This window comes from Mirounga leonina, unplaced genomic scaffold (assembly GCF_011800145.1).
Source record: "Mirounga leonina isolate KUSES-001 unplaced genomic scaffold, KU_Mleo_1.0 Mir_82, whole genome shotgun sequence".
NCBI classification, from domain to species: domain Eukaryota; kingdom Metazoa; phylum Chordata; class Mammalia; order Carnivora; family Phocidae; genus Mirounga; species Mirounga leonina.
Genome location: NW_023270825.1, coordinates 44,165,084 through 44,186,916, shown reverse-complemented (window position 1 = coordinate 44,186,916; position 21,833 = coordinate 44,165,084). Strand labels below are relative to the sequence as shown.

General features: G+C 41.1%; 1 long non-coding RNA gene across 1 annotated transcript in view; it reads left to right on the top strand.

Annotated features, from left to right (window-relative positions):
• Positions 1 to 21,833, top strand: part of LOC118002105 — a 58,816-nt gene that overhangs the window by 32,009 nt on the left and 4,974 nt on the right. Inside the window, exon 2 of the long non-coding RNA XR_004676940.1 lies at positions 5,305 to 5,437. This is a non-coding gene — a long non-coding RNA (uncharacterized LOC118002105). The remainder of the gene's footprint in view (positions 1 to 5,304; positions 5,438 to 21,833) is intronic.

Here is a 21,833-nt window from a genome sequence, read left to right as displayed (position 1 = left end):
CAGAATGTTCTTCATGAGCAGACACACAACTTCAATCCTTAAAAATTCAATCATTATTCTGAGCTTGTGCCTCCTCTAACTGAACTCTTCACAGATGGACTGCAGAGCCGTGCATGTGTCTGGACCTTTAGGGATGGGGAGCAGGGCTTCGCTTCCTGCACCATCTGGTTCACTGTTCCCAGCTCCAGCCTAGATTCCCACTACAGCCGAGTAATCAGAAGAAATCAGAAGAACACCTCAGGGAAAAGAATCTAGGACTCAGACTTAACTTCCTCTAAGGAGGATCAAACACTGAAGACTGTTCCTTTTCAAGTTTTATTAATCCTGGTTCAGAATTTCCACCACATCATTAGTCATTTCCTATTTCTGAAGGGCTGGCAGCAGTCGCCAAGGCATCAGGCAGTAAATGGCCAGATAACCGTGCCACCTGTGTGCGTACTGACAGTTACCCACAACCGCATCTGGCTGAGAGGCTAATGTGCTTTTTCTAAGAGGCAAGCCATTTAGAAGTGCAGCCCAGTTTTTGATCTCTTGCTAAATACTTTTATCCACACCGTCTCCCCATCTGCGCCTGGAAGTCATCATGTGACCCGCGGCACTTTGAAAAGAAGGCAGCAACAGCAAGTCTGCCATAACCCCTGAGCAGCAGGAGCTCTCGAACCCCTCCCAACAAAGGGAGCCAATCCTGTCTCCAGCAAGGAGAACTCCAGGAGCTGAAGTGTAAAGAAAGAATGGAAAGTGACAAGAATTATGTCCACAAGAAACCTTTTTTACAAAGACACAGATGAAATGTAATTTATAAAGAACTTGAGAGCTGACTAGTAAGACGAATTCCATGGGGGTTATACCCAGTTCATAATGTCATGGAGACAGCCACACAGCCAAGTGGCTTCTCCATATCCTGACTCCCTAAGGTAGAGAGTCTCTCCAATACAAAGGTCTCAGGAGACTCAGTGACAGGCTGCGGGAGCCTTATCTCTATTACAAACCTAGCATTTCAGGGATACAAGCTTCAGTTCTGGGCACCAAAGAGAGTGCTAACAATGGAAAAAGGTACATATCAGCTTGTTGGCCAAGCCCCTGGCTAGAGACTATCCAAACTGTCTGGAGAGCTACGATTGGTACTCAGAAACTTCTGAGCCTGCATTTCCACTACTGGCCATGCCCATATGAAGGACTGTCAGGGAAATACAAATAAAGCTCATCAGAGGATATTTTAATTTTTAAAAGGCTAAACCCTAATACCTGGCTCTTAAATAGCATTTCCATCTGGATAATCCCAAGCACTTTGCCAAAAGTTGGATAATCACATCCCTGCTAAGCAAAAAGGGAAGTTCTCAAGCTTAATTGCATCTCTCATGAAGAACAGAAAACTGAAGGCAGCAAGTCAAGGGGAATGTGTAACTTTTTCCTCATTACTATTCAAAACAGAGAAGTGGTCTCTTCTTGGAGAACTACAGCTTTGAGTGCCATTCTGAGTATTACAACTGAGCCAGGACAAGGGTTCATATAGGCAAAATCCCCCCACCTTCACCACCCTGTCTGCCAATGGTTGTACCAGGAGGTGGTAAAAATGCAACCCCACGGAGTGTAGTATCAAATACCATAGGAACAGGAGTGGAAAAGTCGGAGACACTGAATCCTCTGTTCTTTTTTTCTTATACTTAACACTGGTCCTTGCTGTTACCAGTCTCAAGGGACAAGAAGCATCAAAACACATCCTATTACATTTTAAGGAGCCTGTTCTTTTTTTTTTAATTTTAATTTTTTTAGTATATTAGTCACCATACAGTACATCATTAGTTTTTGATGTAGTGTTCCATGATTCATTGTTTGCGTATAACACCCAGTGTTCATTGCAATACGTGCCCTCCTTAATACCCATCACTGGGCTAACCCGTCCCCCCACCCCCTCCCCTCTAAAACCCTCAGTTTGTTTCTCAGAGTCCATAGTCTCTCGTGATTCGTCTCCCCCTCCCATTTCCCACCCTTCATTTTTCCCTTCCTTCTCCTAATGTCCTCCATGCTATTCCTTATGTCCCACAAATAAGTGAAACCATATGATAATTGACTTTCTCTGCTTGACTTATTTCACTTAGCATAATCTCCTCCAGTCCCATACATCTGGCCTCTTTTGATATCTTGGATACTTTGCCGAAATGACTAATATTCAAATTGGAGTTTTTCGGGGAACCTTCCCACAGGTTCCAAACTGATCGAGTGGCCTTCAAAAATGCCCCCCCTTCTTCTTAAAAAGGCTCAGCCAAGCTCTGTATGATCAAGACACAAAACAATCCCTTATCGTGTCGGAAGTAATACTTGTGGTTATCTAAAGCAACGGTAATCATATCATACACTTTATCTGTGACTGCCTTTTTCCTTCCAAGAGTAGGAATAGAAACTTCTTCTCTTTCATAATGAGCACTATTGAAACTGCAGCAGGCAGACTCGGCTTTTGGCAACATGCCATTCCCTCGCATAAGCGTGTTCTCATCTCAAAAAATGTAACACGGCAGAGAACAGGTACAAGTACTTTCTGGAAGTGTTGTTTGTGAAGGGTGACTTGATAACAGAGATTGTTTGTGTTAGGGCCTTTTTGGCCTGTATGGTGAACAAGAACTTGCAGTGCTGGTGCCAGCCCGGTTAACCCAATAGGACTTTATGTAGGGTTTCCGGGGATAGGGCCCGGGAAACAATACGGGCCTTTTCCCTCGTAAATGCCGCTACACCATGAGAGATAAGCACTCTGCTGTTTAATCCATCATAGCTCCTTTTGCCAGATATTGTGGCTGTCAGCGCACCACATCAAAACATATGCTCGATCAGATTTGCAGCACTAGCAAGGTCTTTAAAATAAAATTATCAAACAGCATCATTTATTGAAGATGACAATCCAACCACAGTCTCTGTGACTCATCAGACACGCACACACTACAGCATTCGGCGTACACATCAGCCAGGGGCCCTACAGGTCAAGCCCTCTGACGAGGGAACCAGCACTGGCTACAAGAACTCATTTTCAGGAGAGAAGTAAAATGCAGTTTCCTTTCGAAAGAGGGAGAAATTTCCATTTTTGCTTGTCAGATTGGAAACCTGGAGCACAGGGCCACAGAGCTTAGCAAATATTGGCCCAGAAGAATGAAGGATATGGATTTTGGTTTCCTCATGCTTCCCCCGGCGCTCCCGGGAATGTGTCCCAGTGCCCCTTGCCCTGTCCCACAGACTTGCCTCTCACTGCAATTTTTGTCCCTACTCTCTGACTGACTATACTATACTATCCTACTGACGCAGGAGCCAAGAGGTAAAATCAGCTCCATTTGCCCATATAGTTTTACTTCGGTGAATGAATTTGCTAAGGGTGAAACAAAGTATTTTAATGCCTAAGACAGTTGTGGGTTTGTTTTGTTTTGTTTTGTTCTTTAAGTAGGCTCCCCGCCCAACATGGGGCTTGAACTCACGACCCTGAGATCAAGAGTTGCATGTTCTATTGACTGAGCCAGCCAGGCGCCCCAGTTGTAGCTTTTATATCTCCTTTACTGGGCTACTATCTTTGCCTTTCTGCAATGTAAATATATTACAAAATGACATTATGTATAATGCAAAGATAATCCAAAGTACTTGCTCTCCTTTAGAAGGAAATTGTACAAATCAAATTTATACAAATATGAGTTAAGCCAAAGCATAGACACTGTAGTGAAATCTACAGAGTATTTTTAGAATATTTCTGCTATATGTAGAAATTTTTCTATTAGATTTCTATTTATAATAAAAATAGAGTTTATCTTATTTAAGTGTTAATTATTAAATTATGTGCAAGTTTAGAGACCAGGCCATTGAAACATATAAAGGGCAGTTATTGAAAGGTTATCTTAACCAGCTGTTGTCAACCTCCATTCAATAAATAAGAAGCAAAAAATTTAAAATACATTGAAAGATTAAATGAAAGGAAGAACTTCCCGACAGTGAAAAATGGTAAGTAACTAAACTCCACAACAAATGTCCAAAATTTCTATTCCCAAGAAGCTCTAAGTTTGCACCGCCTTGGATGGTTTAAAAATTGTGTTGAAGTCATGAGGAATTATTTTAGATTGCTTATTGTCATCCCTTCCAACAACACAGGCCTTCCATCAGCACATACACCTGCATGTGGCTGCCTGTCAGGGAGTTCACAGTCAGAAGCTAACCCTAGAGAATGGACTTGATCACTTTAAATGTCACATTCATAAACAAAATACACGCACTTTTCTCTAAACTTCAAGATGGCTGCAATAACCACTCAGATTAAAAGCTGATATCACAGCCCAGCGAGAAAAGAAATTACCAAGAAGATTTCTGATCTATAGAGAAATACAAAAGGCAAATGGGCTCCTGAAAATAAGAGTTATTTGTTCCTAAACCCTGCTTCTTTGCTTGGAGCTATTTCTTAAGAAAGAAACTGCTTCCTTCCCTAACCATATAAAACAATCCCTGAAGTTATTTATAGTGTTCATGGCCCGGAGGCATCACTTGGTTCCCCCACCACAAGCCCAACCATGTGTTACTATATTAAAAAATGTGAAAAAGTAATTATGGGGTATGGGAGCCAGTGTCTGCAGACACAACCTGCCAAAGAGGAAGTGACAGGAAACTTACGCTCCTCGTTGCTGCTCAAGCACTGCCCAGGCTCCAGGCTCAGAAGAGAGCAATCTGTTCCAAGAAGTAAGAGAGGAGCCTGCCCTGGTGAATCAGAAATATCCCTGTTTCTGAATATACAGTAAACTGGTTTCCATTCCCAGGTCCCCTTAGTTGGTCAGACTTTCCAGTCACGTGGAGAGACCACTCACGGCATCCTCCCTCAGCAACTCAGCCAGCTGCCTGCCTCAGCTCCCACCGGACTGGGTAGACTGGGACATGCAAGGTTCTAGACTTGGGTGAGAGTTGGGCCCTAAAGTCCTGCCCTCCCACTCTCAGATCCTGATTTCTGCCACCTTGTCCTCAATCAGTTTCGTTGTTCCTCTCCCCACCTCCAACCCTGGTTCCTTGCCCTCATGTAGAATGGGATGATCCATCTAATAGTGACTTCTGGACTGGGGTCCACACATTCACAACTCCCTCAGCTGTTCCCTTGGAAGATGGGCTCTGTCACCATTAGGACACCCATGCTTTCTAGCCCTGGAGGCAGAGAGGAAAATTCTTCCAAATATCTGCTCCCGAGAACAGAAATTCATCAGGGAGAAAAGTCCACATTTCTGGTAGAAAGACAGTGTTCCCAAGAGGCCTCAGCTTACGAAACATTTATTGAGAGAAATTACATTTCCTCCCCAGGACCTCCATCTGCCTCTGGTCTAATCTACAAAAGGAGTTCCCTTCTGATGTCTCAGGAAAAAAGAGACAAGTGCCAACCTTCAAAAGAGAGCCTTGGAAAGTTCCTGCTATCTCAGGAAGGCTTCACTTAGAAGTAAGTAATTGTTGCTATCTCTTTATTCAACTTGACCACCTACATGTAGCACTTCCAAAGAAGCAAAAATTTACACACAAAGTGTCTTCTAAAAATCGGTTTACAGAAATCTCTTTCAAATAAAATTCTGAAGAAAAGAAGAGTCATAGATGACTGAGAATGTGGAGGATAAAGGAAGTCAGGAAAATGTCCTCACTACCTCCTTCATATAGCTAAATAAATTGCATTAATCATTAACATGTTTCCCTAATGGAAAATATTCTGTGAGCATGAAATGTAGTTTTATATTATAAACACATCGGGCTTGAGTTCCTAGTTCACATTCTGCAGCTTTAGAATATGAGTAAATATTGATTTCTAAATTCCCTAAATATCCTCCCTTCAAGTTTGTGTTTTGACTCTGGGCAATAGCATATATGTAGAATTTAAACAGGTATCAATTGATGCAACCTGAAAGCAAACTTTAAAAAATCAGAGAGAATGTTCTTATAAGGCTAACCCACACAGCTTCCCACATTCAGATTCTGAGATGCCCTGTGAACCTCCCTGAGAGCTGAAGAGGAGCTCAAGTCATCTCATCACCCAGTCTTCCCCCCAAGCATCTTTGCCTCTTAAATGCCAGTTTCTTCACCACTGTAGTGTCCACAGCACCACCTGCCGATTGTAGGCAGTATCTCGCTGGCTCCCCGCTCTCCCTTCAGGGATTTGCTTAATTCAAGTCAATGGATGATGGCTAGAAAACATACCCTTAAGAAATAAGGAACATACCCTTAAGAAGCAATAAAAGAATCTATAAGATGAGCAAGATACCAGTTCACAGAAGCTAACATGACCCAACATGTTCTCCTGAGGCAAAAGACTGGCTCTTTTAAAGGCAATATTTAAAAAGTTAAACCTATTATTTGCAAATTTGCTTCATGCAGGTTGGCAACAGGGCTCTGTGTGAGAATATTTTTTAGAATATTAGACTAAAGGCCTCAAAATTTTTCAAGATTCTATACTTTCTTGTACCCACCAATCCTGGACTTCTACTTTCCCCCTTTCTTAGAGATGAGTATCTTCTACTTTTAAAAGATACGAAATTTGCCATCATAATTGGTTAGATAGGAATAAAAACTTTAACTCAATCCCTTGACTTTGATTCTTAGCAGTTCCTTCTCCACCAAAAGTTATAGCACCCCCCACCACCAGCAATCTGGAATCTGTGAGCCATCCACACAAGATAGAGACCAAAGTATCTACAGGCATGTGTGAATGCAATGCCCCTCCTCCCATACTCAACCTTTCAGATGGTTCAACTATTTCCCATGTGTCAACAATCTGCCATTTGCATCTCAGGACTTAGCGGGGCAAAAGATAAGAGAGGATAACCTTTAGCACCCACAACTAATGAATATGAATGAGGTCATTCTTGCAAGCTTTACTGGGGGACAAAGTAACACACAGGGAAAACATTTTTTGTTTCAAGGCTCCCGACAAGCATTAGCTAATCAAGTTTCCTAACAATCCCCTGGGGCCTAGACTGGCAAAGAATCATTATCCCTCCAGCAGGTAGGCAAAACAAGAAGCCCAAAGGTTACCATTTCGACATCATTCTGTGTCATGGATATCCTGAAATCACACTGGAAAAAAGGTGCTGCAAGATGCTTCTCACTGACTGTTAAGTACAAAGCGAGAAATGTGCCCAAATTGGGGGGGGGGGGGGGGGGAGCCTGAAAGTTTGGAAGAGTACTGAACCAACCAGTATTTGGTAATGATCTTATCAGAGCAGATGATTTTAGAAATGTAGAGCTCGACCTACAGCTAATAAGATTTAGATTGTAACTGAGTAATAATTTTAAAGAAAAGAAATTTCTATACTTATCAGTTTAAGATTTATTTGAAGTGTTGGTTGAGTTTCTTTTTTTCTCCCCTACTCGTTCCTAATTAAAGGCTAAATATGGAAACTAGAGATAGAGGATAAATATCACAAATGTGATATTTGAGCTCTGGCATAGTATTCCATTTTAATTTTGTTTGCATTTGCTTTGCTCTCTTTAAAAGTATAAACTGGACCCTGACATTTTCCTGTCTTCTTCCAAATTCAGGAACTATCACATTTTCTTTTTTTTTCTTTCTAAGTCTATAAACTTCAAAATATTTTCTGCCAAGTTGGCAAAGCTCCAATCAGCCCTTCACCACTGCAATTAAAGTGATTTTCCATCTGAATATAACGCTGACAAGAGAGACATTATAAGAGTTCTATATAAATCTATTTTAATAGAGAAGTTCCTTCACTGAGCATATTTTTATAGTCATCACAAACATGTATACATCCCCACAAATATTCAGATTATTTTAGGAATTATGAGTTAAAATGACAGCAGTGGTCACTATCTAAAAGGGAAGCTGAATTTAGGATCCTCCTTTGAAAGCAAGCGGTACCTAGAAAGAAAAAAAAAAAAGTAGAAGGGGCCTTTTATTTCTTTTAAAGTTGATATAACATAAAACAAACTAAAGCCATGGTCGAGCCGGCCAAAGTCAAACAATATATCACCTCCCAGGAGATGGTGCAGCAGGGAATGCTGTGTTACAAAGCATTATTCTCATGTCGTCGCTGCTTCCAGAAAATGCTCAAAGCTCCAACGTTTGTTCACTCAGTACAGGATTCACTTCTCAGCTGAGGAGGACCTTAGGAACAGTACACTTAGCACTCAGCAGTTATTTGACCTATTTTCCTAATGTGTTTGGGAAGGAGGTTAATTAACAGTGGATGGCTATATCCTTAAGCTTAATTTTTCCAACAACCCTGCTCATAAAAGGAAAAATTGAGTATGTATTGAAGGAAGCAAGCAATTAAGTTGCACAAATAGTGAGCTCATTGAACTGCAGCTGACTTCTATCATGTCAAAGAACAACTAAACACAGAAGCAATAAAAAGATTGTTGCCACGACCACCACTGAGAACCGACTGGCAATAAAGATGAATAACTTCCTACTTGAAGATTACTTGATTAAAGCTCTTTAGAAACCGAATGTTACACATAGGCATAAATGGAGCAAAATATTTTAATGCGTGTTTGGCAGGTTCAGAAACATTTTATAGTCAATTTTAAATGAAGGTTTATACAACAACAGTAAACTCCACTTAAAACAGCCTTTCCAACTGCTGTTCTTGCAAGCAAGCTGCTGTGTTCCCGGGGAAACCGTGAACTGTACTGTGGGATAAAAGTCCCATACCTAACAGAGTAAGGGGAGGGCCATGGGGAGTGGAATTCCACAGACTGGGTCCTCTGAAACCAAACCCAAGAGCAGAGCCAGAGAAGCCCATTCAGATGGCTGTGACCCTTGAAGGCAAGTAAACAGACTCCCTGTACCAATAACCAGGAAATCTCTCTCTCCCCAGCAACATTCTGCTCCCCTGCCCACCTCCCAAAGCTCAGAAAGGTCAAGTTTTAGCCCAAGCTGCCCTTCAAAAAAGTGTACTCACATCTAGGAGTTCAATACAGGTTGGCATCAGAACTGGCTCCCAGGACTATCAGTGTCAGCGAGGTGGGACAGGCATGATTTGACAAGGAAAATGTGTCTGATGGACGATTCGGCTCTCAACTTACAAGTGTCTATGGACGTGTCTGGAGAACATCAGCCTCTTTGAGGGCTAGACCCCAGCACTTACCTGCTGCCTTTAGGGGGAATACCATGAAGAATTATAAAAGACGAAAAGGATGAGGATTTTGCCACGAAAGCTACTGATAAGCTAACATTTAAAAGAAAAAAGAAGAAGCTGCCCTTTGCATTGCTGCCCTCAAACCCACTACTGTGGAGAATTTAAAGCCAGTCAGTCTATCACAAATAAACCAGTCCGCCACCTCATCTCAATCCTGCTCACCCGCCCCTACCCGCCCCCCCCCCCCCGCCCCCAACTACTCCATCTCTAAAAGACTGAGGAGGGCGGACGCTGGGCTTTTCTTCTGAGCATTTCCCCCTGATGGGGCTTTAAGGGATCAGAGCCCTGAGATTCTGATAGTGGGCCTCCCCCTTCCTCAGTTCCAGCCCTCTCTTCCCCCACTCAGAAACTTCGCAGTGAGCTCCTATGGGGCTCTTCTTCTTTTTGTTCCACACAGCACCCTTCAGTATGCTGGGTATCTGGTAAGTGTTTAATGCATGCTTTTGGGCTAGAATCAGCAGGAAAGGCTCATACTTATGTCCTTTTTGAAGATTTATTTTATCTTAGCCATTCTTGTTGAAATAATCAAGGGAATCGAAACTAGAGAAGCAAGTTTGTGCCACAACGTACAAAAAAAAAAGCATAACATTCTCAATTTTCTTGGATGGAAAACGACCTAAAATGGCCTGAAGAAGTTGTTAAGCACATAAAGCACAGGGTCCCTTAACTTCACAATCTAGTTAGATCCACCCTTTACACACTATTTTCTAGAGATTCAGAGGTGAATTTGCTGCCCAGAATTTTTAAATATTTAATTTGGGGAATTCTAACTGCAAACCAAATTCATACTGCAAACTCTGGAAGAGCTTTATCAATGAAAAGTAGATATTTACGGGGCGCCTGGGTGGCTGAGATGGTTAAGTATCTGCCCTAGGCTCAGGTCATGATCCCAGGGTTCTGGGATTGAGCCCCAAATCGGGCTCCTGGCTCAGCAGGGAGCCTGCTTCTCTCTCTTCCTCTGCCTCTCTCCCTGCTCATGCTCTCTCTCTCTCTCTGTGTGTCTCAAGTGAATAAATAAAATCTTTAAAAAAAAAAAAAGAAAAGTAGATATTTACAATTTTAGTAACACTCTTCCTCACCACTGTTCGGGAGGACTAGTCATTGGATATGTGGCATGCAAATCTGATGAAGACATAAGTGAGGAAAGAGCTTAAATATTTATATAAATTCTACTGCATGTGCAGGAAGGAAGTTCAGTGGCACACTCCCTTCCTTCCATTTCAGTGTCTCCACCGTAAAGCCTTGCATGGTCTTTGAACTCCAGGTACTTCACTAAGACTTTCTAAGCCTGTGCACGAAAATTCTGGAGATGGAATGAATTGTACAGCACCGGAAGGGGGGTGGAGAAAGCAAGTAACAACCATTCAGAGATGGGAACCGTCTGCTCTCTGGAAACCCCTCCAGGCTTAGGTTCATATCCAAGCTCCAAAGTCCAAGAGTCTTCAGTCCCCCTGCGTTAAGAGAACAAGAACAATGCCTAGGAAAGCCCACGGTTTCCTTCCTCATGGAGGAGAGGAAGCAGCAGAGGTAGCAGACGCCCATGTGCAGCCATCACTTCCTCGGGGGCTGGTGTCCATTTCCACCCACTGGATGTAGTCTGGCAGCTTCATAACCGGCAGGAGATACATGATCCAAGAATCCAGTTTGGCTCCAATTCTAGCCTTGTAAAGGCCAGTTCTGTCTATGTCTGAGAATCCTTATAAGCATTAGTAAGGATTTCAAATTGCCTCATCCTCAAGAGTATGGCCAGAGAGAGAGGAGTTAGGTCAAAGGGTCCATCTTGAGTAAAGCTCAAGATACTCTTCAGAAATACCTTGAGATTAGGTAAAATAGAAATACATTCAGAAGTAAGAGAAAGAAAATATACCTTTTCTTCTCTTCCTTGGAGGAGTCAGAGTGTGTCAAGGCCCTAAATCAAAAGCAAAATAGGGTATAATTCTAACAATGGAATCGAGAGCAAATGGCTATAACAAGTTTGTTCTTCAAGAAACAAAAGAAATGGTGTGTATAATCAAAGTGTATTTAAAATGTCAATTTAAGCACTATTGTTTTCTCCTTCAACCTTCCTCTCTTAAATTTCCTTATCTCAGTCATGGTTTCTCCATTTACTAATCACCTTAAAGTAGAAATTTCTGTCATTTATGTATCCCACCACATTCAATTCTAGACTTAGTAGGTTTCTTGGATTCTTCTCTTACTTCTGCTTCTACTATCACTGTCCTACATCATGTCATCTATATCTGGATTATTAGAATAGCCCCCACTGGGTCCCCCATCACCACTTGCTTTCTCTACTCCAAGTTATTTGTCACATCTCTGACAGTTACCTTCCTAAGGTACAGTTATAATTGTGGTGCACCCTCTCAGTCCAAAAGCTTTTACTAGTTTTCTGTTTTCTTTTAGAATAAAGTCCAAATGTCTGAGCATAACATTCAAGGCCACTAATAAATAGGAAGTGTTCTATACTTCAACACTTATCTGCCATTTCTCCTCACAGACAGCTAATGCTCTACCCAGAACAGATTCATCTCCTTTTCTGAATCTTGTCATGGGCTTTCACAAGTCTAAAACTTTGCACCTTTTTTTTTAAAAAAGATTTTATTTATTTATTTGACAGAGAGAGAGAGAGAAACCACTAGAGAGGGAACACAAGCAGGGGGAGTGGGAGAGGGAGAAGCAGGCTCCCCGCCGAGGACCCTGGGATCATGACCTGAGCCGAAGGCAGATGCTTAACCAACTGAGCCACCCAGGCGTCCCTAAAACTTTGCACTTTTCCTCTAGCTTTATCTCTTCAAATCCTGCTTCTGCTCTAAAGACTAATTCAAGTGTTACCACCTCCAGGAAGCCCTACCTGATTTCAAGGCAAAATAAATCGTTCCCTCCTCAGAGCACATATAACCCTTTGTTACAATATTTCTCCCAATCTGACTTGTATTCATTATTGTAGAATTTTCCATCTCCTCCTAAAGGATAGAGACAGTAGTTAATCCCTCTAAAGATGTTCTTGGGTGCCTAGCATAGTGCCTTAAATAAGGTAGGCATTTCATGAATGGTTCTTGTACAGAATTGTAGAGAAATGATTAATTTTCACTAAAAGCTGAACCATGGATAAAAGACCAAGCCAAGAATCACAATCAAGGAAGACTTGGAGGGAAGAAAGGAACCTCAGTATGCTACTCAAACTGAGGCCCATGAATAAGTTTTTCACAAAAGAATAGAGATGGCCTAATCCATTGCTTCTTAACATTTTTGTATTCACACATTCTTGTGAAGGGTTTGACTATGGTTGAGAACTGCCCTGGCCAAATGGGGAGACCACCTCTTTTTCAGCAGTAGAAACTTAAATCTACATTTAAAAGGGTTCGATGAAGGCTCAACAGATAAACATCCCAATAAAATATTATATATCAAAAATATATAAATATATAATATACATATATATGTATGTGTGTATATATATATATATATACACATCTAAGATATTGTTTCATTTAAACATCTCTACATACAGAGATCTAACGATGTCTTAATAAAACAAATATTTAGTTCACATTTTTGCCATCATTCCAAAGAGGGGAAAAAAGCCAAGAACTAAAACTATCTCCTTAGCCTTATAGGCATTAAGTAATCAAATTCCCTGCTACTCAGAAATCTGAGACAGGCTTATTGCAGTTCTCACTCTCGCCTGGAATGAAAAAATGAACTCAAACTTCCAAAAGAAAACCATAATTTTCCAACATCTTCTCATACGAGTCTTGCCTCTCCCCTGAAACTTTTGAGTCAACTCTTCCTGAGATGAATCACGTTAAGAAATGAATCTCTTAATTGCACCATATAAGCTAAACAGTAAGCCATGACCTCATCACCCTGGATGTAATAAAAGGGCAGAGACACTCAGGCATTTCAACAACATCTTAATGCCTGCACTGTTCTGGTTTATTATAAAGCAGGCCTGTGTGCAGGAAGACATTTTTAAAAATGCTTTTATCTCTGGTTTACATGTTAGCAGATCTCATGGTCTCATATCTCTGCAGATAGAGGGCTGAACTGTACAAAAGCTAAGCAGGCAGGCCAATGAATTTACCTGAGAAAACAAGAAACCCAATCTTGAAAACGACACTTGGACTCGAAAGGAGCCAGGAGTAGAAGAACCTCAAACTCCACAATTACTCCCCAGTCTCAAGCTAAAAACAAAACCTGGAACTGAACTATCTGAATGCCACAGCCAGACTGGACAAGAAGCAATAGGGGGCTGGAGAAGAAATGGGGAGAAACACAGTACTATACCCCTTGGCCAGCACATCACTTTCTGACCCTTGATTTACCATGAAGTCCTTCTTCTGATGAGTATAGTATCATTCTTATTTCGCTAGAAGTAGCATCAGTAGGTCCCATCTATATATGGAGACCTCTACAGAGTTCATCCCATATAAGCACAAATGTCTACCCACTCTGTACCTGGTACCGATGAAAAATTCTTAAAATGATGGTTCACTGAGAGAAATAAAGTATCTGGATAATTTTGCAAGAAAGTTCATCTTTGCGTATGGAAGAAAATGTATTTGTACCACATCTATGAGTAACTCCAAATATAGATATTTCAACAAGAGTTAGCACTTGAGCCTGTCAAATCACAAAATACATTTAACTTGGTTGGGAGAATAGAAATTGCCCCCAGTATACAAAGGAAGTACTGAGAGGTACAGCCACCGGCAGAATCAGCAGTATTCAATAATTCCAGAGGCTCAACCACTGACCTGGAGTGACTCTTCTTCCTCTGTATCATTTCCTAGCCATAGAACGCATTGTTCCAAGTGTTTTTAGATGGTGCTATCGATTGCAAAGAGCTGTGAGCTTGCTGTTTCGCATTCCACTGCTTATCGCTGTTGGGAGCCTTGACCAATGGGCCTTCTGTTCTGAGTGTCCCAGTTACAACGGAGCCTTTACCTCTAGACTGGGCTCATGGGAGAGAGCGGCAAAGTTAAAAACTTACCTGGAAGCACACAGCCCTGAGGTCATAGTGTCACTCATGCTGTAGCCCACAGAGAGGAGAGATGGCAGAACTTGAGTTTCACCATCTGTAAAAAAGGGAATAGTCACTTGAGTTCTGAGACTCAACTCAAAGCAGTGATTTACCAAAAGAATGCATCTACAGACAGACGCTCTGGTAAAAATTAGGCATATATTTTATGAGAACTGTCCAGAAAGAGTTGAGCAGATTGTTAGCAGAAACCAGGAAGATTTTGCCTCATAATCAAGATTAAATCCCTTTCTGCGACTGTCAACATTAAGCTACAGTGTTTGTGATTGATGTGGGCTTGCAATTACTAAAATTAAGAAAGGTGCTTTGTTCTAATCAACTGTGGCATACACTATTTTCAACAATGGCATTTCTGCAAAAAAGGAAAAACAGGGGAAAAGCCTATTGTAAAAATCTTTTATCCAAGTACCCTGAAACAGCTCCTTTCTGGGAAGAGCCTGGCATCTTCAGAACAGCACTGCCTCAATTCCAAAGAATTTAAGGAAGACAATACCCCAAGCCCCACATAGTTGATAAAGTTAGGATATATATCATTTAACAAAAGCATTGACCCTAGGGCAACATAAACCCACGAAACTTTCCTTTCTTCTTCTACCTGTTCAATGCCGAAAGACAGCACAAGGAAAGGAGGAAAGGGGTTTCAATTTCCTGGGGTCCCCTTCCTGATAAGAAAGTTCCTCTTTACAACGTAGGAATGAGGAAAAGCATGTGCATTTCTATAATTTCCAAGACACCTCACGATTCCTTAAATAGAAAAGAGTATGTTGAGAACATTTCAAACCAAAACAGAACAATAACAAAAAGGTTGAACTTAATTTAAGTACAAGTACTTCTAGAGGAATGGAAGGATGCTAAAGTAAGAAAAAGAGACTAAGTATTCAAGACCATGATAACAGTCCATGAGCTTCCTTTAATGCTAGCACAGGATGTTTTCTCATCAAACTTTAAGTACAGATGAAAACTGTATGCATATAAAGAATCGGGGACTGAGATACTCTCGTTTCTCTTTCTGTTTTCACTGTTTACAAAGCGACCTTGAGCAGCCCTCGTTTATCTTTGCGGCTGTTCGCTGACTTGTGGGGTTTAGATCAAGTTTTGATACGTGGGTCTTTAGCCGGCCACGAAAAGGCAGCTGGTCCAGAGGCCAGAATCAGGGAGAGAGAAATTGCAGGGCTTATCAAGTCATCCGAGATGCCTTGTTGTGCTCATCCTCTGTAAACAATAAGACATGTCAGCATTCCTGGTTGCTGTCATTGCTGACAGTTCTCTAAAGACCAGTAAGTGTTGAATTCTTTAAAGTCGGGTTGCGCCCAGTGAGAGAAACGATAGTGTGAGATGAGGGGGACTTCATGGATATCTGAGTACCTTGGGAAAAGAGAGGAATTGAGGCTTTTCACTCAGCAACCTAATGAAAACTAGACAAATAGTCTTGCATTTAATATATAGTTTCCACCAATTCATGCTTCTTTTGTTAGGAACAATTCTACCCTCTATAGGAAAAGAGACAGTTCAAAATAAAGAAATAATTTCTCATTGACAAGGGGGACCTTCAGGTAAAGCAATGCTTATGAAAAGCAAAGAAAGGACAAGAAATTGATTTTATATTGGTAAATTTCCACTGCACAACCATTTCATTGCCTTAACTTCAGAGACCCCCAAAACTTTATGTCCTCAAACAAGTAATCAAATGCAAAAGGACAGAACTAAATAATCCATCTGGGATAGCCAGGACTGGATGCAAAATACAAAGAATAAAATACAAGTCTTTAAGGAATATAAATGAGCAATTGTGGCAAAGAAGAGAAGGACCTAAAAGTAAGTTACTAAAGCAGTATCTAGTGCTTATGGAATAATGAACTTCACATGCGCTGCCTTAAAATCCTTAAAGGTATCTTTTGAACAGAGATCTACTAGTATAAGTTAATATGATCACACACAGAAAAAAATCCTGATTCATAACATTACTCATCATTTCTAACTCAGACTTTGAAAATGTATAAAATGAAGATTAAACTCTTTTGATGGAAACAGATAATGTGTGTTGAATTAAAACAAAACCCACACGAGGTCTCAAAATCCCATTATTACAGCAATTGGTAATGTGTTATATTCAAGACTAATTTTGCCATGACATTTAAGTTCTAGATTTTGAGGTTAATAATGTTTCAGAGGAAAGAAAATTTCCAGTGTTTCTATCTTCTTCTTTCTAGGAAGATTTCCTAAACACATTTGCTCCATTAAATGATCTAAAATGTCTGAGGGAACAAAATGTCTTAGATCCACTTGTATAATATTAGGATCCAAAACTCTGAGAAGAATCATCCTTTCAGTATCAAATATATCCCTGAAATAAGGATCATCCGTACAAACGAGACCAGAACCTAAGGTTCCATTAATCTAACGGTATAGTTTTTAACTTGGAGTTTTACTTGTTTCTACATTATAAACACTATTTGATGATACCGAGTCATAAATTATTCTTCCCAAGTTTGTTCTTCTAGCCTCTTCTTCCTTGAGGCAGCCAGGCCATATCTTATACAGTTACAGGTTAAGCATCCAGCCTGAGAGTCCGTCTGAACCACAAAATGCAGAGAGCAATTTAAGACAAAATTTTGTAAATTTCTATTAACTAAATAAAAAGTCACCCCTGTTTACCTAATTTTCCTACAAGCAGAAAAACTAAAGGCCTATTGGCATGGCCTAGACAGACACTGCTGAGCAGCTTTCCAAAGAGCAAATGGTAAAAATAAAATAAAATGAAAAAGATTTGCCTGTCATGGGAGTTGGTCAATAAAATGCAACAGTGTTTATTACAACATTTAAAGTCTGTGATTAAGAACACCAAAAGGCCTAAACTAGAAAGGTTTTCAGCCTGTAATTTCCCTGCAGTCCTGGCCTGTACTTCCTTATGAGTTAGCTCAGCAGGGCTTTTTTCCATGTCCATCATCAGCTTGTAATTATTGCCATTCTCAAAGCTATGCCAGATGGGTCTTTAGAAGCAGGCATGCAGCTTGTTTATGAGAGAAAGAGCTGTAATATTACTCTACACAGAGACCTATCTGGTCCCACTCAAAGAGCCCTGCTCCTCCCTCCCCACCCCACCCCCCAAACCTACCCCCACGACTATTCTGTCTTCCTCCCCTAGACAGCCCTCTCAGTTTCAGCTCCCGGTCCCAGCTGAACGGCCTGGTAAAGGGCTGTGACCATGGGAGCCAAGAGATATCTCTATCTTCAAGCATATGGCCTCATCGTCACCTTTCACCATTCACATATGGAAATGAGGCCAACACCCAAGGGAAGGACGCACTGTGGACTCCTTCCCCTACATATTCTTGGGCAGAGGCTCTATTTAAAACACCAGAGCTGCATGTCTACTTTTCAGAACACCGATCTCCCTAGATACTACTGTGCGTTCCATTTCTCTTTCCTGGGAATTCCTCATTGGCTGGAAGTGAAATTCCCAGCAAGATTCTCAAGGACAAACCTTTACTCACTTTGTCTGGTAGAAGGATAAACATTTGTAAGAAGGTTGAGGTCAAGGAGCTGTACAAAGCAACACAGGCAAAGGCAAAAGCGCCTAACCGGGGGTTCATCTGGTGATAGGCCTGGGGTGTTAGGTATCCCAGAGGGCCAAGCAGAGCTTCAATCAGCAGTTAATGAGGCAAGACCTGCAACAGATAGCCACTTTTAACTTACAAAAGCTTTTAGATGTCTCTGTTTACTTTGATCCATTTCAGTTCATTTGAGCCTGGTTAGCGGGCATTTTCCTTTTTTTTTTTTTTTTCCTCCTTAGATAAACCCTCTGCTCCCACCCCATCTCTACCCCACCTCCCAAACAATAGTATCATTTACCAACTTTATACTTAAGTTTTGAGATCTTCTGTCAAGGTCGGCAACAATTATATAAAACACAAGGAGAGAAAGATCGGTACCACAGTCCGCCTATAGAATGGTAATTTCAAAATCCCACCAGTGAAAGATAAATGGAAAGGAGGACGGGAAAGGAAAGGCTGCATTTTCAGACAGATTTAGTTATTTGTTTCTGATTAGGTGAAGCACACGTTCTTTTAGCTCTTGCTATTTTACCCACGTGATGACCAGAGAGCTTTCTTTGTTAAACTGTTTCAGAGCCGATAAAACTAATTTACTGGAATGTGAAATAATCCTGAAAGAAACTGTACCTGATGGTCCCAGACGGGGAGATCACTTTAACTTGGCCGGAGCGCCCAGGCCCTGGGGCTGGGGCTGGAATTCCCAAATGGGAGGCAGAGAGAGCGCGCCTGCTCCGAGGGATTTGCACGTGGGTCCCCCTCTTAATGGGGATACTGTGGTGTAATGAGCTTTTAATTAGGTCGGCTTGGAGTCTGCCGCCACTGTACCGTGGGCCCGCGCCTAAAGGGGACCTCCCCACCCACAGGTGCAGCTAAAGGTCCTGGAACCCTTCCCGGCATGCCTTGGGTGAGCTCTCTATCCCGGCATGCCCCAGGGCACCCATCTTCCCAGCATGCCCTGAGGGGCCCTTCCTCCGACGTCGCCCCTTTCTCTCTTTGTTTATAGCGTCTGACGTACACCCTTTGTTCTTTCTCTCTCTCCTCTTCCTGTGCCACTTCCCAACACACCTTTTCTTTGTTCAGAATATCATATTTGAGGCAGGTGTGTATTTAAAAAACAGAACAAAACAAACCTCTGGTCATCTAGCCAGCAAAATTAATTTCACAAATACACATGGGCAAGTTTGGTTTGACATATATATTGCTCAAAAATATACTTTTCTCAAGTGAACCATATTCCTATTCCCCACTCCCCACCTGTGTCCTGACAGCTACATTTCCAGGAAGTATTCTGAAGACATAAAAGCTAGTGGAAGGAACAGGATGAAGTCTTTCTGCACTTCTACCCTTAAATAAATTGCAACTACTTTTAAGTATTCTATTTGAAATCCTGTCCAGTGAAGACCCTGAGGAATCATCAGGGAAGTAGAAGTTAGGAAACCCAATTTCTATTTTGAGTCCTTCTTGTTGAAAAGGGAAGGACTAAGTATCCAACACTGATCTCATGTTACCTGACAGGAAGGGTCTTTGGCACTGAAGGTGCCTTATCTGTAGTTCTCACAGTAGGACCTCAACAGTAATGATTTACATTTATTTTGCTCTTTACCAAGTCTTTAAAATGAAATTTAGATTAGTTTATCACTGAAGAACATCAAACTCTTTGGTTAAAAGGCATTAAGTTCAGAGAAAACAGATCCAGACATCTTAAACTATGTTCATGAGAACAACCATAATAGTAATAGCTAATATTTATTCGTTGCTTATTAAGGGGCAGCTGCTCTAAATGCTTTAGGATTCTGCATAATTTGTAATATGTTTAACGTGCAAGCTTACCTAATTCTTGCAGTTAATGATGGTGGCAGTTGCTAAGCTGTACATTCATGGTCTAGAGAGAGATGACACGGGCATGTTGAGTCACTCAAAACAGGCTCAAACCACCCCAAGGAGTTCGCCTGATGAAAGGTTTTCTTTTCCTTCAAAGCCACTTCCTGTGTCACATGACCTATATCCCTCCAAAGATAATAACACTGCATGCTTCCAGAACACTTTTATCCAAAGATCTCAAAGCATTTTCAAATGTTAATTAAGCCTTCACCATCCTGGAAGATAGCAATGCCAATCTCTCTGTTTAAATACTGTATTCCTGAACACAGGTTGTTCTAATCACTAAGAGGGAAAATGGAGGCTTCTCTGGGCAAATTCAGGGCATACGCCACCACCCAAACACTTACGACACCCAAAATTCTCCTGCCTCTCCTGGGAAACCACCACAGCATCTCTATGCTAAATTGTTCCTTACTCCCACTGATGGTTTCCACTGGAAGAATCACATCCAAGAAAAAAAGAAGCAGGAAAAAAAAGGCTTTCTAAGAGTTCTACTTTGATGGGGATAGAAATGTAGTTAGAAATATATGCAATGTATATCTGCAAATATATAAACATTCTCAACAAACGGCTAGGTTCCTTTGTTACATGCTTTTCATTTATCGTGATGACCAGAAGGGGGAAAAATGAACCAACTTTTCCCGAGGCTTCAGTATGACTGTTCAGACCACAGTTAGTCTGCCCTCCTATTTTGCAGGCATCCTGGACTGCTCTGATACGGCCGGAGAGCAGTCAGATTTCAGGCAGTTTATGTATCCTTTAGTCTGGATAAAGGAAGGCCATGTGGCAACCAACGTCCCTCAAGATTTGCCTTGCCTTCTTTCTAGTTTCATCTCCCTCCACTCTGCCACACTGGCTTTCTCTCCATCTTTCCAAAGGGCCAAAGTTTTTTTTCCTTCCCAGGGCCTTCGCACAGGATTTTCCTGCTGCCTGGAATGCTTTATCTCCTATTCTTAATAAAACTCCCACTCTTAGTTCCCAGATTAAAGGTCACTTCTTCAGAGAAGACTGGCCTTTCTATTATTAAATTAGCTTCTATTATTCTCTCTAATGACAGACTGGATTATAATATAATGAGATTTTCTTTGTTTAGTGTCTCCCTTCTAGATTATAAGCTCCATGAAAACAGGGACTTCGTCTATTCTGTTCACCACTGCATGACTCATGCCTGGTGCTTTGGATGTCCTTAGAAAATATCTGTTGAGTAACCTGAGTGAATGACCCTTTTTCACCTGGTTATAAATCACATGTTTCTCTTGAAGTGATATTATAGGATCTAGAGGACAATAGAGAAATAGATATCAGAAGTTTGATTGTCATCGGTTAAGTTCTTAGTTTCTGTCTATCAATACTGGGAATAGCAAACAATCTTAGAACTATTTGAGTAAATATGATTTATAGTGTATACTAAGCAAAGTAGGTGTTTTACCTACATTATCTTAGTTACTGCTCCCAACAGCCTTGACAGATAGAAGCTACTATTGTTCTCATTTTGTGGTCATGAAGACCAAGTAATTTGCCCATCTCTCTAAGTCCCCTCATTCCACCTATTCATTTATTGAGCACTCACTGTTTGCCAGGCACTGCAGTGTAGAGCAATGAACAAGACAGTCATGGCCTCCTAACTGCAGCTTTTGTCCTTGATCCCACACAGCAATAATAGCACCTTGCATTCTGGCATGTAGTTGGTGCTCAATACATATTTAAACAGTGTGAATCAGGGTTTAAAAAAAAAAAAGATTCAAGAACTCTGATTGAATCCCTTCGAGTTTGAAAGGTCCCACAAAACTGCTAAGGTACTGGTGCTCATTACATGACTTTCCCGGGGGACATATGATTTGCCATTCATTCTGTAAAGATGTAAAGTGCAGAAGGAGGTCACGAATCACTCCAACGTTCTAATAAAAAATACAATGATTGATGATGAGAGTTTTAATTAATAGTGCCACATTGCAGCCAAAATGATCTTTCTAAAACACGAATTAGAAAATCAGATCATCTCTCTCTCCTGTGATTTACTATCTCGTAGAGCTTCCCAATGGCCTTGGGATAGAGTGCAATCTCCCCATCTCCTTGATGGGCTGACAAGAGCTTGACTCCCTCTTTGGAATCGTGTCTCTTTACTGACTTCACTTGCTACTTTGCAGTCTTTGTAAAAAATAAATAAATAAATAAATAAATAAATAAATAAATAAATAAATAAATAAATAAATA